The sequence below is a fragment of the Balaenoptera musculus genome, chromosome 15 (genome assembly GCF_009873245.2).
Source record: "Balaenoptera musculus isolate JJ_BM4_2016_0621 chromosome 15, mBalMus1.pri.v3, whole genome shotgun sequence".
In the NCBI taxonomy this organism is placed as follows: domain Eukaryota; kingdom Metazoa; phylum Chordata; class Mammalia; order Artiodactyla; family Balaenopteridae; genus Balaenoptera; species Balaenoptera musculus.
This window is the reverse complement of record NC_045799.1, coordinates 81521680-81538773: the sequence shown is the minus strand read 5'-3', so window position 1 is coordinate 81538773 and position 17094 is coordinate 81521680. Positions and strand designations below refer to the sequence as shown.

The 17094-nt window shown below is 39.6% G+C and overlaps 1 protein-coding gene across 4 annotated transcripts in view; it reads left to right on the top strand.

The window, feature by feature from the left end:
• MBLAC1 (metallo-beta-lactamase domain containing 1) overlaps window positions 1-17094 on the top strand; it is a 66266-nt gene that overhangs the window by 42123 nt on the left and 7049 nt on the right. Inside the window, exons 2-5 of one of the 4 annotated variants that reach the window (XM_036825700.1) lie at window positions 3496-3558; window positions 3978-4102; window positions 4898-4953; window positions 12467-12621. The gene's annotated coding sequence lies outside the window, so the exon portion shown is untranslated. Of the gene's footprint in view, window positions 1-3495; window positions 3559-3977; window positions 4103-4897; window positions 4954-12466; window positions 13480-17094 lie in introns of those variants that run through there. The other 3 variants (XM_036825699.1, XM_036825701.1, XM_036825702.1) reach the window with 3 other exon arrangements.

Genomic DNA, 17094 nt, shown 5'->3' with positions numbered 1-17094 from the left:
CTGAATTGGCAGGAGGATTCTTAACCACTGCACCACCAGGCAAGCCCCTCCAATTTTTAAAAGTTGGAATTTTTGTTATTGAGTATCGAGAGATCTTAACATATTGTGGTTACAAGTTCTTTATCAGATGTGTGTTTGCAAGTATTTTCTCTAGTCTGTAGATGATCTTTTTTATTCGAGGATGTGAATACCAGATTTCTATGATGCTCAAATCTCTTACATAAAATGACATAGGTATTTGCATATAACCTACACAATCCTCCTGTACTTTTTATTTATTTTTATAGAAATATAGATGATATACAATATTACATTGGTTTCAGATGTACCACATAGTGTTTTGACATTTGCATACATTATGAAATGATCACCATGATAAGTCTAGTAACCATCTGTCTTCATACAAAATTCTTACAATATTATTGAACATATTCCTTATGCTGTGTATTGCATCCCCATGACTTACTTTATAACTGTAGATTTGTACTTCTTAATCCCCTGTACCTCTTTTGCCCTCATCCCCAACCTTCTCCCCTCTGATAACCACCCATTTCTTCTCTGTTTCTGTGAGTCTGTTTTCATTTGTTTTGTTTGTTTTATTTTTTATATTCCACATATAAGTGAGTTCATATGGTGTTAGTTTCTCTCTGGCTTATTTCACTTAGCATAATACGCTCTACATGCACCCACGTTGCCACAAATGGCAAGGTTTCATTTTTTTTTATGCCTGAGTAATATTCCATTGTTTATATATACCACATCTTCTTTATTCATCTACTGATGGGCACTTAGGTTGCTTCCATATCTTGGGTACTGTAAATAATGCTGCATGAACATAGGGGTGCATATACCTTTTCATATTAGTGTTTTTGTTTTCTTCAGATAAATACCCAGAAGTGAAGTTGCTGTATCATATGGCAGTTCTATTCTTAATTTTTTGAGGCATCTCCATACTGTTTTCCATAGTGGCTGCACCAATTTACATTCCCAACAACAGGGCACGGTGGGTTTCCTTTTCTCTACGTCCTCCAACACTTGTTATTTGTTGTCTTCTTGATGACAGCCATTCTGACAGGTGTGAGGCGGTAGTTCATTATGGTTTCAATTTGCATTTCCCTGATGGTTAGCGATGTTGAGCGTCTTTTCATGTGTCTGTTGGCCTTCGGTGGGCTACCCGGAGGGTTGGGAGTGGGCGCTGGGCTGTGGCGGGCGGGGAGCTTCAGGCCACGGGGACAGGCGGCAGGACCCCCCGGGGTGGGGAAGAGGGCTCTGGCGGGCTGGGGACTGGGAACTGTGTCAGGGTCGGGCCAGGGGGCGAGCCCGAGGGTGCGTGCGGCTGGACTGGGCAAGGAGGGCTCTGGGGTCGCCGAGGGGCAGAAGGACGGGGTGAGCGCGTTCTCGCGACCCCCTGCTGGATCGCAGTGGGGTGGGGAGGGGATAGTCACGGGGGAGGGAGGGTCCTGAGGACGGTCTGGGGAGGGTTGAGCTCAGGTCCAGCTGCTGTCCGGGCTGCTGGGCCAGCTGCAGTGGGCGGGGGCGGGGCTGAGGGACCCAGCACGAAGGGGTTGGGGGTCTTGGACGTGGGTTGGGTCACAACTCTGTCCTCCTTCCGCGACCCCCACAGCGTCTCCCAGGATGCTCTTCTCTCCGGCGGGGCTGGGGTCCTCTGCAGACGGACCTCCAGGGACCCCTTGGGGGGCGGCCGGTTCAAGATTCTTTTCTACAACACTTTACTTCATTGTCACCATTGTAATAACAATCTGAATCTTGTTCCTTTGTACACGACTTGCTCTTACTTGGAAAGTTCTTAGGGTTTTCTTTGTCTTTGATGTTCTTTCATTATAATGCATCTACATGTTTCTCTTATTTCTTTGGTACACATGGGCCCGTGCAATCAGGCCATTTCTCTTTTTAAATTAATTAAGTAACTTTAGTAAATTCTGGGAGATTAGTTTCTATTTGTATCAGTCAGGGCAGGAGACAGATGACACTCTCAAATTGAGGGAATGGAGGAGAGTTTAATAAAGGAACCATTTCTGAAGGAATGGGGAGGATTATGGGACGCCGACAAGGGAGGTGGGGCATCTTGGGCTAGCAAGAGTGCAGTCCTTGTTGCCCATTTGCCTGAAGGAGCAAAGAGAGGGAACAATTACCAGAAACTGGAAGAAGTAGCCCTAGTTGTAGGGAGAAGGCCTTTGGTGGAGGAAAACAGCAGCCCAAGGTGATTCAGCAAGGAGGGGATCTCCTCCCCTCGATCAGCAGGTGTCTCCCATTGGCAGGTCCCAATAGGAAACCAGAGGGCAAAGGCACCTGGGTGACGTGGTCCAAAGGAATCACCCTCCTGGGGCTGAGTAACATTCCATTGTACATATACACCACGTCTTCTTTATCCATTCATCTGTCAAAGGACATTTATTTTATTTATTTATTTATTATTTTAAAAGGTGAAGAGGACGCTTTTTTAAAAAAAATTTATTTACTTTCTTGACTTTACAAGTTTCAAAAAACTATATGCATTTTTGCCTTTTGAGTTGAAAGGCAAAAACTGTGAATAAATTTTTTAAAGTGTCTTTTGTTCTTATAAAAGAAATCGGGAAGAAACTGAAGCTGACACAGGCATCATTTAAGACCCAAGATGTGAAGGTGTGGGTGTGACTGTGACAGGTTGTACCTTATTAAGGGAAAAGAACTCTCTCGCACAAGGATGGAGAGTGGGGTTCTGCATATATGTTAGACCATACGATACTTGTCTTCCTCTGTCTGACTTATTTCACTTAGCATAATGCTGTCAAAGTCCATCCAGGTTGTTGCAAATAGCAAGATTTCCTTCTGTTTTATGGATTAATAATATTCCATTATGTATATACACCACATTTTCTTTATTCATCCATTGATGGACACTTAGGTTGTTTCTATATCTTGGCTATTGTAAATAGTACTGTATGAACATGGAGGTGAGATCTTTTTTTTTTTTTAAATTTATTTATTTATTTATTTTTGGGTGTGTTGGGTCTTCGTTTCTGTGCAAGGGCTTTCTCTAGTTGCGGTGAGCGGGGGCCACTCTTCATCGCGGTGCGTGGGCCTCTCACTGTCGCGGCCTCTCTTGTTGCGGAGCACAGGCTCCAGACGCGCAGGCTCAGTAGTTGTGGCTCACGGGCTTAGTTGCTCCGCGGCATGTGGGATCTTCCCAGACCAGGGCTCGAACCCGTGTCCCCTGCATTGGCAGGCAGATTCTCAACCACTGCGCCACCAGGGAAGCCCTGGAGGTGAGATCTTTTTGAGTTAGTGTTTTCCTTTCCTTCAGGTAAATACCCAGGAGTAGAATTGCTGAATCATATCAGTAATCTCTTATTTGACTGAAGTTTGACTTTTGTTGTTCTTTTAGAAAGTCAGCTGTATTTCCTGGGTTATCACGTATTTGAAATGTTGGTCTGTTGCCTTCATAGCTGTGTAATACTTTAGCTGAGTGTAAAATTCTTTTTTTTTTTTTTTCAGGACACCTTTCTCTTTAATGAGATTGTTCAGATGTGCAAGGGATTACAGGCATTTGTGATCACAGTAAGTGTCCTGAGGTTGGAACCACACAACAGACCAGAAAAAAAAGATGCCCATTCATGCTCTTCATCCTCCTTCAATATTAATGAAATGTAATGGAGAGTCCCTACCTTTTGTTGAACTCATAATTGAGTTTTAGCATTTTAATGATTATTCTTTATGATTTGTAGGGGCCACATGGCCTATAATGCACAATTAGAGGTAAGGTGCCCTTTCCAGGGTCATTGGCTCTATGCAACTTTTGTAAATATGACTGGTACATTACACTTTTATTATTCAATTAGCTTTGGCAATCAGGAACTTAAGACATAATTGAATCACGTCAAGTACATGTACATTGCACGTGAATCCAAGAAAAGAATGTGATGAGTACACCACAAGTTTAATTCAGGATTATCTAATTGTTTTATCCTAAAATACAGTTCCTCTCATCTCACTGGAACCCACACACTAAATTAAGGACTTCCGGCTGCCAGAATTCATTTGTGTTCTTGGATTTTCACTTTGAAAACTTCCAAAGGAGACAAGGAATCCTGCTGATAGCAGAGTAAGCCTCAGCTATGGAAGTCAAACTGGTGATAAATATGAAGAAAACCGTAATCAGTTTTAATGAATACAAATAGCATAATGCCTGGACCAGGGGAGTCCAGGGAAATGTTCAGCGTAGTTCATGGGTGGAATTCAACAATTTTTTTTTTTTCACACATACACACTGTATTTTATTTTTACAAGAGATAAATAGACTGACACCAAGCATTGTAAATGGATGACCACAACAAAAGCAACAATGACTGCAATTACCAAACACGAAACACCCTCATACTATGTCATAATATTGACATTCAGTCCAGTAATCCTCCACTGTAACAGCTCCTTTACTTTGCAGTGAAAATTGATTTACATATTTTTTGCCTCTGAGTCCTTGTGGGATTTTTTTTTTTTTAATTCAAACAGAAAGTCACAAAAATTACAATCATCCTCATCAGTTCACTCAGTCCCATGTAATTAATTTTTTTCATCTTGATCTTTTGTTAGCACTTTTATGAGTTCATCAGTTTTCCATTAGAGTTCTGAAAATGCTTATTCATTCAGTTCAGCAGTATAGTTAGTTACCAGAAACCTGTACTTGTCAGAGTCTTTTCCATGAATTCCTTGAAGATGTGAGTGTACAATTCTTGGGTGTTTTTGGTTTGTTTTTTTATTTTTATTTTTTATTTTTTATTTTTATTTTTATTTTTATTTTTTTTATAGTTTGTGGGCTTTGCAAGCATTGTTCCACTGTCTTCTAGTGTTCAATGTTGTTGTTTATTAATCTAAGTCAATCTAAAATTTTCTCTTATAGGTGACTTAAACCTGTTTTGCTTAAATGCCCAAAGGATTCTTTCTTTATTTTTAAAGGTCAGTGATTTTACAAGTGATGCCCTGATGTTGGCTCTTTTGTGTCAATTTTTTTTTTGGTATGCATGTAATAATACAGATTTCAATCATGTGAAAGAAAAATCGTTTGAATTAGAATAAGCTGAAAAATCCACAATTGTGTGAAATATGACATGGATTCAGCTCTGAAGTACAGAAACAAATAAACATAACCCAGGAGCTTAAACAAATTAGAGAAAAATTGTGTGTCTCACATAAGGAGAAGTCTGGAAGAAGGCAGCCTGGGGGCGGGGGCACAGCAGACCTGTGATCCCAGTAGGAACGCTGGCTCCCTGTAACTTTCCTTTCAACCAAACTTAGCATTTGCTCTGTTTCCTATGGTCACAAGATGTCTGCTCCCTCCCAGCACCAGAGCTGCATCTTAGGAGGTCAGTAAAAGAAAGAGAAAAGGGCAAAAGCCAAGTCTCTCTGCCTGTTAAAGAACTTTCCTGAAGCCCAACTCAGAAATGTCATTGGCTTGAAGTATGTCACATGGCAATCCCTAGTTGCAAGAAAGTCTGGGAAATGTGACTTTTTCACCAGCCACTTTTGGCAGGGGCGGTTCACATGCAAACTCTATTTATTTTATTTATTTATTTTTTTAACATCTTTATTGGAGTATAATTGCTTTACAATGGTGTGTTAGTTTCTGCTTTATAACAAAGTGAATCAGCTCTACGTATATATATATATCCGCATATCTCTTCCCTCTTGCGTCTCTCTCCTTCCCACCCTCCCTATCCCACCCCTCTAGGTGGTCACAAAGCACTGAGCTGATCTCCCTGTGCTATGCTGCTGCTTCCCACTAGCTATCTATTTTACGTTTGGTAGTGTATATATGTCCATGCCATTCTCTCACTTTGTCCCAGCTTACCCTCCCCCCTCCCCATGTCCTCAAGTCCATTCTCTAGAGGTCTGTGTCTTTATTCCCGTCCTGCCCCTAGGTTCTTCATGACCTTTTTTTTTTTTTTATTCCATATATATATGTTAGCATACGGTATTTGTTTTTCTCTTTCTGACTTACTTCACTCTGTATGGCAGACTCTAGGTCCATCCACCTCACTACAAATAACTCAATTTCGTTTCTTTTTTATGGCCGAGTAATATTCCATTGTATATATGTGCCACATCTTCTTTATCCATTCATCTGTCGACGGACACTTACGCTGCTTCCATATCTTGGCAATTGTAAAGAATGCTGCTATGAACACAGGGGTGCATGTATCTTTTTAAATTAGTGTTTTGAGTTTTTTTTCAGATATATATGCAGGATTGGAATTGCTGGGTCATAGGGTAGTTCTATTTTTAGTTTGTTTGTTTGTTTGTTTTTGAGAAACCTCCATACTGTTTTCCACAGTGGCTGCACCAGTTTACGTTCCAACAGTGTACGAGGGTTCCCTTTTCTCTACATCCTCACCAATATTTGTTATTTGTGTTCCTTTTGATGATAGCCATTCTGACAGGTGTGAGTTGGTATCTCATTGTGGTTTTGATTTGCATTTCCCTGATGATTAGTAACGTTTAGCATTTTTTCATGTGCCTGTTGGCCATCTGCATTTCCTCTCTGGAAAAATGTCTATTCAGTTCTGCCCATTTTTTAATCAGGTTGTTTGGGTTTTTTGGTGTTTTTTTATGTTGAGCTCTATGAGCTAATTGTTGGATATTAATCCCATATTAATCATTTCATTTGCAAATATTTTCCCCCATTTAGTGGGTTGTCTTTTCACTTATAAAACTCCTAGAGGAAAACATAGGCAAAACACTCTTTGACATAAATTGCAGCAATGTTTTTTTGGATCCATCTCCTAAAGTAAATGAAATAAAAGCAAAAACAAACAAATGGGACCTGATTGAACTTAGAGAAAACAGTGAGAAAAAAACATTTGTAGAGACAGTAGCTGAGAATTCCCCAGAAATAATTAAAGATCTAATGAGGGGCATCTATCTATTGTTTCAAAGATCCCAACAAAGCCAAAGAATTTCTTGAAAATTCCATATCTAATCACAGTTGATTGAAAATATAGAAAAATCAAATGAAAAATAAGAGAAGACAAAAATTACCAATGCCAGGAAGGAAATAGAGGCTATCACTACAGACTCTGCAAGCATCAAAAGTATAATAAGGAAATACTACAAACAGCTCCATGCACATTAATTTGACATCTTAGATGGGATAAACCAATTCATTAAAAAGCACAAACTATTACAACTCACCTAATATGCAATCGGTAACTGAATAGCACCATAATTATTAAAAGAAATGGAAACAACTCAACCAATTGCAATTGTGTGTATCTTATTTGAATCCTGATTCAGACAAACCTAGTATAAAAAGATAAACCATGCAAACAGTAACAAAGAAAGTTGGTATAGACCTTAAGGCAAATATCATTTCTAGAAATAAGAAAGGTTTCTTCATAATGATAATAAGTTCAGTTTGCCAGGGATATGTCATTTATTATATTGCTATAATTATTATATTGCTATAATTATATTGATATAATTCTAAATAGCAATATGGCATTAAATAAATAAAGTGAACTTCAAAATGTGCACATACTCAGAGAAATAAATTCACAGTTGTTCTGGGAGATTTGTATACATGTCTCTCAGTAATTGGTAAAATAAGTAAACAAAAGATTATGTTATATGTAAGTAAGTGATGATGTAAGAGATTTGAACAGCATGATTTAAAAACCATCCTATTTATGGGACTTCCCTGGCAGTCCAGTGGTTAAGGCTCTGAGCTTCTACTGCAGGGGGCGTAGGTTCGATCCCTGGCCGGGAACCAAAATAAAAACCATCCTATTTAGACAATAAAGCTATCAGTTGCAGAATATACATGTGGAACATTTACAAAATTGATTGTATACTGGGCCAAAAAGTGAGTCTCATCAAATCTCAAAAGATTTAAATTATATGAAATGTGTTCTCTGGTCACAAGGCAATTACATTAGAAATCAATAACAAAAATATTATTAATGGAACGGTATATCATGTTCATAGTATCTAATTTGAAACCAAAATGAACTACAAATTCAATATAATCACAATTAAAATCCCAAAAGGAATTTCTTTTTTTGTAATTCCACAGATTGATTAAAAGATTCATATGGAAGCACAAAAGATCAAAAACTGCCAAAGCCCTTTTAAAGAAAAGTGGAGTGAACATGGGTCAAGGACCTAAAAAACGTAGGTCTTGTCCACCAGAAATCCAGAATTATTACAAAATGATAGTAATGAAGACTGGGTGGGTGGTATTGGTGCTGGTAGAGACAAATTCACTAAACAGAATAGAGAGCCCCCAAGCAGATGGACATATGGACAACTGATTTATGACAAAGATGCACAGCAGAGCTATGGGGAAAGGATGAACTCAGCCAGCAGTGCCAGCTCAATCAGGTTCCAAATATCCAAGGTTAAAAAATTAGTGTTCTCTTGTAAATAATCAGAGAAATTCAAATTAAAACCGCGTGAGCCACTAGTACACACCCATAATTTTTGCCAAATATTTAAAAATGATGATATCAAATGCTGGCAAGAATGTGGAACAATAAGAAACTGCTGGTAAAACAGTAAACAGGTAAAACCACGTTTTAAAAATCGGCAGAATCCAGTAAGTCAAAGACACACCTACTCTCTGATCAGCAAAACCACTGCCAGATGACACCCTACAGAAACACATGCTCATATGGACTCAAAAGTTACATGCAAACCTGTTATATATAGGATGGATAAACAACAAGATCCTACCATATAGCACAGGGGACTATATTCAGTATCCTGTGATAAACCATAATGGAAAAGAATATGAAAAAGAATGTAGGGGTTCCCTGGTGGCACAGTGGTTGAGAGTCTGCCTGCCAGTGCAGGGGACACGGGTTCGAGCCCTGGTCTGGGAAGATCCCACATGCCGCAGAGCAACTAGGCCCGTGAGCCACAACTACTGAGCCTGCGCGTCTGGAGCCTGTGCTCCGCAACAAGAGAGGCCGCGACAGTGAGAGGCCCGCGCACCGCGGTGAAGAGTGGCCCCCGCTTGCCACAACTAGAGAAAGCCCTCACACAGAAACGAAGACCCAACACAGCCAAAAATAAACAAATAAATAAATAAATAGAATACCATGGCCAAAAATTAAAAAAAAAAAAAAGAATGTATATATATGTATAACTGAGTCACCTTGCTGTACAGCAGAAATTAACACACCATTGTAAACCATCTGTACTTCATGGGATCTTAGTTCCCCAACCAGGGATGGAACCCATGCCCCCTGCAGTGGAAGCGGAGTCCTAACCTCTAGACTGCCAGGGAATTCCCCCTATGGTAGCAATTTTTTTTTTTAAGTTTCATTTTATTTATTTTATTTATGGCTGTGTTGGGTCTTCATTTCTGTGCGAGGGCTTTCTCTAGTTGGGGCAAGCGGGGGCCACTCTTCATCGCGGCTCACGGGCCCAGCCGCTCCTCGGCATGTGGGATCTTCCCAGACCAGGGCTCTAACCCGTGTCCCCTGAATTGGTAGGCAGATTCTCAACCACTGCGTCACCAGGGAAGCCCAGTAGCAATTTTTATAGCAGTCTTATCCACAGTAGAATGTAAAAATATAGTGTGATACAATCATACAACGAAAGACCATATGACAATGGAAATGGATGAGCTACAATTACATGAGAGAATATGGATGAATCTTAAATATATAATACTGAATAGAGAAGCCAGACACAGTGGAATTCGTAGAGTATGTTTTCATTTATATGAAGCTGAAAATCAGGCAAAACTCACATGAATTGTTTAGGAATGCCTAATAAGTTGGCAAAATGATAAAGAAAAATGAGGGCATAAATATTATAAAAGTTAGAATCATGGGTACACCTAGAATAATGGGAGAGAGAGAGGGAGTTGTAACTGTGGAGAGACACGGTACCAGAGGGCTTCTGGACTGAGGGTCATGTTTTCATTCTTATTTTGGGTGGACGTTATATGGGTGACCATTTTATAACAATTTGTTAAATTGTTTTATGCATTTGCTCTATGTTTTGTTATATTTTATAATAAAATTTTAAATTATGTGCACTCATTAATATATATATATATACACACATGCAATAATTATAAGTTGTGTTAAAATAATTAGGAGGATGGGAATGAGGATTTCTGGAATTTTTCCAATGCCAAAATAATACTGGGTTCCTTTCTGGCCCCAAGAGGAAAACATAACTGTACTGTGGAGGGATCAGGCGTTTTTCCTCTTACCCAGGGGTCACTCTTATCATCACTAATGGTAAACAATCAGATACTTTGCATCCTCCGATGTGCTGCAAACAGAATTTAACATCACTTAACGCATATGCTTAAGTTAAATCTATCAAGCCTTTAACTCTAAATTCCAGTTTATGGGAAATACAAGAAATAGAGGACAAACTAAATGCCACCATAAGGAAGCAATCAGAAATATCCAAAGGTGGAACATTTAACAGGACAAAATGGCCCTGGCTTTTCCATACATCAGGGTCAAGAAAAGAAAGGACTGGCCTGCATTTAAAAAAAAAATCAAGGGACAAAACACCAGATCCTGGAATGGATTTGGCTTTGAAAACACAATTGTATAAGCTCTTGAAGGACAACTGACCAAATTTGATTATGAACTGGGTATTAGATGCAAAGAATCTACTTTTGGTTATGTTTAAAGATATTCTGTTTTTTTTAAAGGTTTATACTGAAATATTTGGGGGTGGAACATCATGATGTCTGTATTCACTTGAAAATACTTAAGCATGTGAAAGTAAAGTAAAAAGTAACATGTCTCTATGCTAATGGGAATGTGATGGAAATAAGGCTATTGAGAAGGAAGATGATTTAGGAGGGAGAGGGGAAAATTGGTCGAGTGATGTTCTATTTTTTTAAAGGGTGTTGGATTTTTTTTTTAATTTTTAATTTTATTTTATTTTATTTATTTATTTATGGCTGTGTTGGGTCTTTGTTTCTGTGCGAGGGCTTTCTCTAATTGCGGCAAGTGGGGGCCACTCTTCATCGCGTTGCGCGGGCCTCTCACTATCGCGGCCTCTCTTGTTGCAGAGCACAGGCTCCAGACGCGCAGGCTCAGTAATTGTGGCTCACGGGCCCAGCCGCTCCGCGGCATGTGGGATCTTCCCAGACCAGGGCTCGAACCCGTGTCCCTTGCATTGGCAGGCAGATTCTCAACCACTGCGCCACCAGGGAAGCCCAAGAGTGATGTTCTTGAATAGGCAAGAGGGGATGAGGTTTAGGGCTGAAGTGGAAGGACCAGTTGTAGATGGGAGCATGGAAAGTTTTTGCTTCGTTTTGTCCAAGAAAATAGGTTAAGTCATCAGCTGAGTGTGAGGATGAGGAAGGTTTCAGGAGAGAGAAGTACGGTGGGATGAGTGCAGTGGCTCTCAACCTTCAGTGTGCATGAGTCATCTGGAGGGCTTGTTGAAACACAGACTGAGCTCCTCCCCAGGATTTCTGATTCAGTAGGTCTGGGGTGGGGCCTGAGAAGCTGTATGTCTAACAAGCTCCCAGGTGATACTGATGCTGCCGGTCTGGGGATCACATTCTGAGAACCACCGTGATTATTGTGCAGCATTAGGCCCCCTTGAGGTTTTAAAGTGAGAACATTCAGTGTGGTTGAACTTTTTCTCCACGCATGTTCAGCTGCAGAGGTGTAGTGGAAAAAGAGGCAGAGGGTTGCATGAGACAGAGATGATCACCAAGATCGTCACAGAGCTGGCTCCATATTGTTCTGGACTCAGCCCACATGACACTGCCTCAGAAACATCTTCCTCCTCATCGTCATCTTGAACTTTCACGTTACTTTTTCTCACAAAAGTTTTCATTCTTCGGAGTCGTATGTATATTTATTTTGTTACTTGTTTCTGAGTCTTTTCACCAGAGTTTATGCACCTCAAAACAGGAATCTTTTTTTCTTGTTGGTCACTGCTATTTTCCTAGGACCTAGAACACTGCCTGGACATCACAGGTGCTTAATAAATATTTATTGATGAAAAGTAGAAAGAAAGAAAAGAAAAAGAAAGAGAGAGAGAGGAAGAAAGAAAGAAAGAAAAGGAAGAAAGAAAAGAAAGAAAGAAAAGAAGGAAGAAAGGAAGGAAAGAGGGAGGAAGGAAGAAAGAGAGAGACAAGGGAATACGAATCACTATACAAGAAACTAAATCACAGTATTAGTTTTGACTATGACGAGAAAAATATACAATTATAAAAATATATAATTATAAAATATATTAGACACAGATTACTATGTCTAAAATTAATGTAAATACATTAGAAAGATGGGAAGTGGGGGCTAGCTAGTTGCATTTTCTTTTCCTGAAGACAGTGTTTCCCAAATTCCCTGTTTGGACCATGAATAGGTTGTGGTCATTGGAACTTGGGCAGTGAAGGTGCATACCATTTCCATGCCTGGACATCAAACATCTCATGCAATCCTTTGTTCTCTCTGTCTCTGTCTCTGTCTCTCTGTCTCAGCTCATCAGTGGGCTGGGTGCAGAAGACGAGTAGTGACCTCTGGGGAGGCCCTAGGGGACAGTGGAGACATAGAATGAAAGGGACCTGGGTTCTCAAGTAGCAGCTTGGAGGACAGCAGTGTGGAAGGCTGCTCCCAGACACTGGCTGGACTTCAGGTGAGTTCAAAATAAACTTTTGTGTCAAACAGCCACTGAAATTCCAGGGCTATTTTTATTACTGCAAAAAAGAGAAATGTCAAAAAAGGGATTCATTAGGAACTACTAGTGTATCAGTCTGTGTCCAATCAGGAGAAAGAAATCACACATTAATTGGAACAGGGAAAGTTAACATAAAGAATTATTAACTGTAGCAGAGTAAAGAGAATTCTAAAGAATACTGTAGCGATGAGGAAGAGAACCTGAATTCTGAAATAAATCTTTAGCTGATTTGCTCTAAAGTGATATTCATTCCACTATTTATTCCATCTGCTGAATATTCTTAAAGAATATTTCCATTTGCAAGATATCTACTGGGTTCTTTGTAGGGTATAAAGAATTCAAAGTAACATATACACTAATCAAAATAAAATTGACTCCAGGAGGGATCTGAGCTTCTGTTCCCACCTGGCAGCAAAACAGCAGGAAAAAATGGAGTGAAGAAATGCTGGTTGGCACTGCACTCCCCCACCCTAATGTCAGTAGTGCAAAGTGTGGACCTGAACTTCCCCCTTCATCTGGAGGCAACAAGGCCATGGGAATTGGTGCTCCACTTACTCCAGGGTGGCATCAGCAGGACCCAAAGGGAGCTGAGCATCCCTCCCCCACCTGGACCTACATGCTACACCTAAACAGGGTGACTGCCTGCTAAATAGACCTGGGGTCTCACAATATAATACCTAAAATGTCCAGTATACAGGAGAAAATCACTCATCATACCAAGAACCTGGACAATCACAACTTGAATGAGAAAAGACAATCACCCAGTGCCAACACCAAGATTACTCAGATGTTGGAATTATCTGATGAGGACTTTTAAAGCAGCCATCATGAGTGTCCATCCACAGACGAATGGATAAAGAAGGTGTGGTATATATATGTAATGGAATATTACTCAGCCATAAAAAAGAATGATATGATGCCATTTGCAGTAACATGGGTGGACCCAGAGATTATCATACTAAGTGAAGTGTCAGACAGAGAAAGACAAATACTGTATGATATCACTTATATGTGGAATCAAAAAAATACAAATGAACTTATTTACAAAACAGAAATAGACTCACAGGCATAGAAAACAAACTTATGGTTACTAAAGGGGAAAGGGGGAGAGGGATAAATTAGCTGGACTTTTCTCAAAAGCATGATAAGCAAGTGCTACAATTAGTCTGATGCCAACTTTACAGTTGAGTTCACAGAGATCATGATCACTGAACAACTGGCTAGCTTTTCTATTTTACCTTCCTGCTCTTCAGATGCCTTCAAGACTTGTACTTGCTGCTGGCTGCTTGGGATATACTTTTATTTAAAATAATCGCTGTAGATATTGTGTCTGTTTTTCTTTTCTAAATGGGAGCTAAGTCACAAGTCCTGTGATAGTTTTCTCTTTTCCGTTAGTCTTTTTTTTTTTTTTTTGGCTGTGTTGTGTCTTTGTTGCTGCGCGTGGGCTTTCTCTAGTTGCAGCGAGCCGGGGCTACTCTTCGTTGTGGTGCGCGGGCTTCTCACTGTGGTGGCTTCTCACTGCGGTGGCTTCTCTTGTTGCGGAGCATGGGCTCTAGGCGCGCGGGCTTCAGTAGTTGTGGCACGTGGGCTCAGTCATTGTGGCTCGCAGGCTCTAGAGCGCAGGCTCAGTAATTGTGCTGCACGGGCTTAGTTGATCCACGGCATGTGGGATCTTCCCGGGCTCGAACCAGTGTCCCCTGCATTGGCAGGCGGATTCTTAACCACTGTGCCACCAGGGAAGCCCTGATTGTGGGTAACTTTTATTTTCACCTTTTTGCTTATGCATGTTTCCTAATGTTGCTACAATTCTTCTGTATTGTTTGGTTTTTAAAATAGATTTTAAAATGTTAACTGCCTTCATCAACAAACCTCCTCCATCTCTTTGCCCTAGGGATGCAGATTCATCTAGGGACCCTACACAAAACCCATCATGCTTTCTTTTCCTTCCCATTTTTGCACCTTTTGGGCTCCAGTCTGCACTGTCCTAAGCTGCATCTAGTCCTAATGACAAAAGAATTAGATGTCACTATTTTCCTTAACCCCAAGACTCAACTTGTTTTCTTTCCCTCTTACCTCCTCTGCCTTCATTTCTCCAAAACAAATAACCTCAAATCCATCCTCTAGAGTTGTATGGTTGAGGAGCTAAATGTGACTATTGACTTAAGAGAAAAACAGACATGAAACCCACCCCATCCCTTCCAAATTCCTGAATATTTTACTTCTTCCTTTTTTGGGGAGGGGTGGATGGGTGGGGGTGGTCTTCTCCTTTCACAATCTGTTTTTTCCTTATCTCTGCAAAGAAATACATAATACACCTCCACCACTCCCCTCAAAAATCCTGGATTCAGGTCATACCCACTGTTAATATCTAGCTACTTACTGTATATCTTGCATAACTTGCTTAACTTGTTTCTTCTGTAATGAAATTAATCATATCTACCTTATTTACATTACAAAGTGGTTGAGTTGGTAAATATAACCTGCAAAAGCTCTGAAGACATAAAATGCACATTACAAATTCTGGATGAGGCATGATTGTTTGTTCTTTTTCTCCTCCTCTTATTCTTCTACTTCCTGCCTCCTTTGATTACTAGTTCGGTTTTCTTCCTTTTCTGCTCTTTCTCCTTTCCTCTTTCTCCCTCCTCACCAATCTCTTTTCTTATTTATTTATTTATAAAAATTGAAGTATAGTTGATTTACAATATTGTGTTAGTTTCCAGTATAGAGCAAAGTGATTCAGTTACACATATATATGTATATATCTATATTCTTTTTTAAAATTCTTTTCCATTATAGTTTATTACAAGATATTGAATATAGTTCCCTGTGCTATACAGTAAATCCTTGTTGTTTATTTTATATATGGTAGTGTGCCTCTGTTAATCCCATACTCCCAGTTTATCCCTCCCCGCCCCCTTCCCCTTTGGTAACCATAGTTTGTTTTCTATGTCTGTGAGTCTGTTTCTGTTTTGTAAATAAGTTCATTTGTACTATTTTTTTGATTCCACATATGAGTGGTGTCATATAATATTTGTCTTTCTCTGACTTACTTCACTTAGTATGATAATCTCTAGGTCCATCCGTGTTGCTGAAAATGACATTATTTCATTTTTTTTATGGCTGAGTAGTATTGCATTTATGTATGTATATATACATACATAAATGTATATATATCTTCTTTATCCGTTCATCTGTTGATGGACACTTAGGTTGCTTCCACATCTTGGCTATTGTGAACAGTGCTGCTATGAACGTTGGGGTGTATGTATCTTTTCTTTTTTTTTTCCATGTTTAAAAATACATTTTAATATGAGAAATAAACTACATCAAAATAACAATAGTGGGGCTTCCCTGGTGGCGCAGTGGTTAAGAATCTGCCTGCCAATGCAGGGGACACGAGTTCGAGCCCTGGTCCAGGAAGATCCCATATGCTGCAGAGAAACTAAGCCCATGCGCCACAACTACTGAGCCTGTGTGCCACAACTGCTGAAGCCCACGCACCTAGAGCCCGTGCTCCACCACAAGAGAAGGCACCACAATGAGAAGCCTGCGCACCACAACGAAGAGTAGCCCCCGCTCGCCACAATTAGAGAAAGCCCACACGCAGCAACAAAGACCCAACACAGCCAAAAATAAATAAATAAAAAATAAATTAATTAAAAATAATAATAATAGTGATTGTAGTTGAGGTCTTGGGACTGTTGGTGCCTTTTCTCCTAATTTCTAAGTCTTTTATAATATGAACAAATTTTTTTTTCACATGTATAAGAATTTTATTGTTGCATTGTTTTTTAAAATTTTTATTGGAGTATAGTTTTTATTGGAGTATAGATTTACAATGTTGTGTTAGTTTCTGCTGTACAGCAAAATGAATCAGTTATACATATACATATATCCACTCTTTTTTAGATTCTTTTTCCATATAGGTCATTACAGAGTATTGAGTAGAGTTCCCTGTGCTATACAGTAGGTCCTTAATAGTTATCTATTTTATATATGGTAGTGTGTATATGTCAATCCCAATCTCCCAATTTATCCCTCCCTCACTTTCCCTCCTGGTAACCATAAGTTTGTTTTCTACATCTGTGACTCTATTTCTGTAGATAAGTTCATTTGTATCATTTTTTTAGAATCCACATATAAGCGATAGTGCATGGTATTTGTCTTTCTCTGTCTGACTTATTTCACTTAGTATGATAACCTCTAGGTCCATCCATATTGCTGCAAATGGCATTATTTCATACTTTTTTATGGCTGAGTAATATTTCATTTTATATATGTACCACATCTTCTTTATCCATTCATCTGTCGCTGGACATTTAGGTTACTTCCATGTCTTGGCTACTGTAAGTAGTGCAGCTATGAACATTAGGGTGTGTGTATATTTTCAAACTATGGTTTTCTTCAGATATATGCCCAGGAGTGGGATTG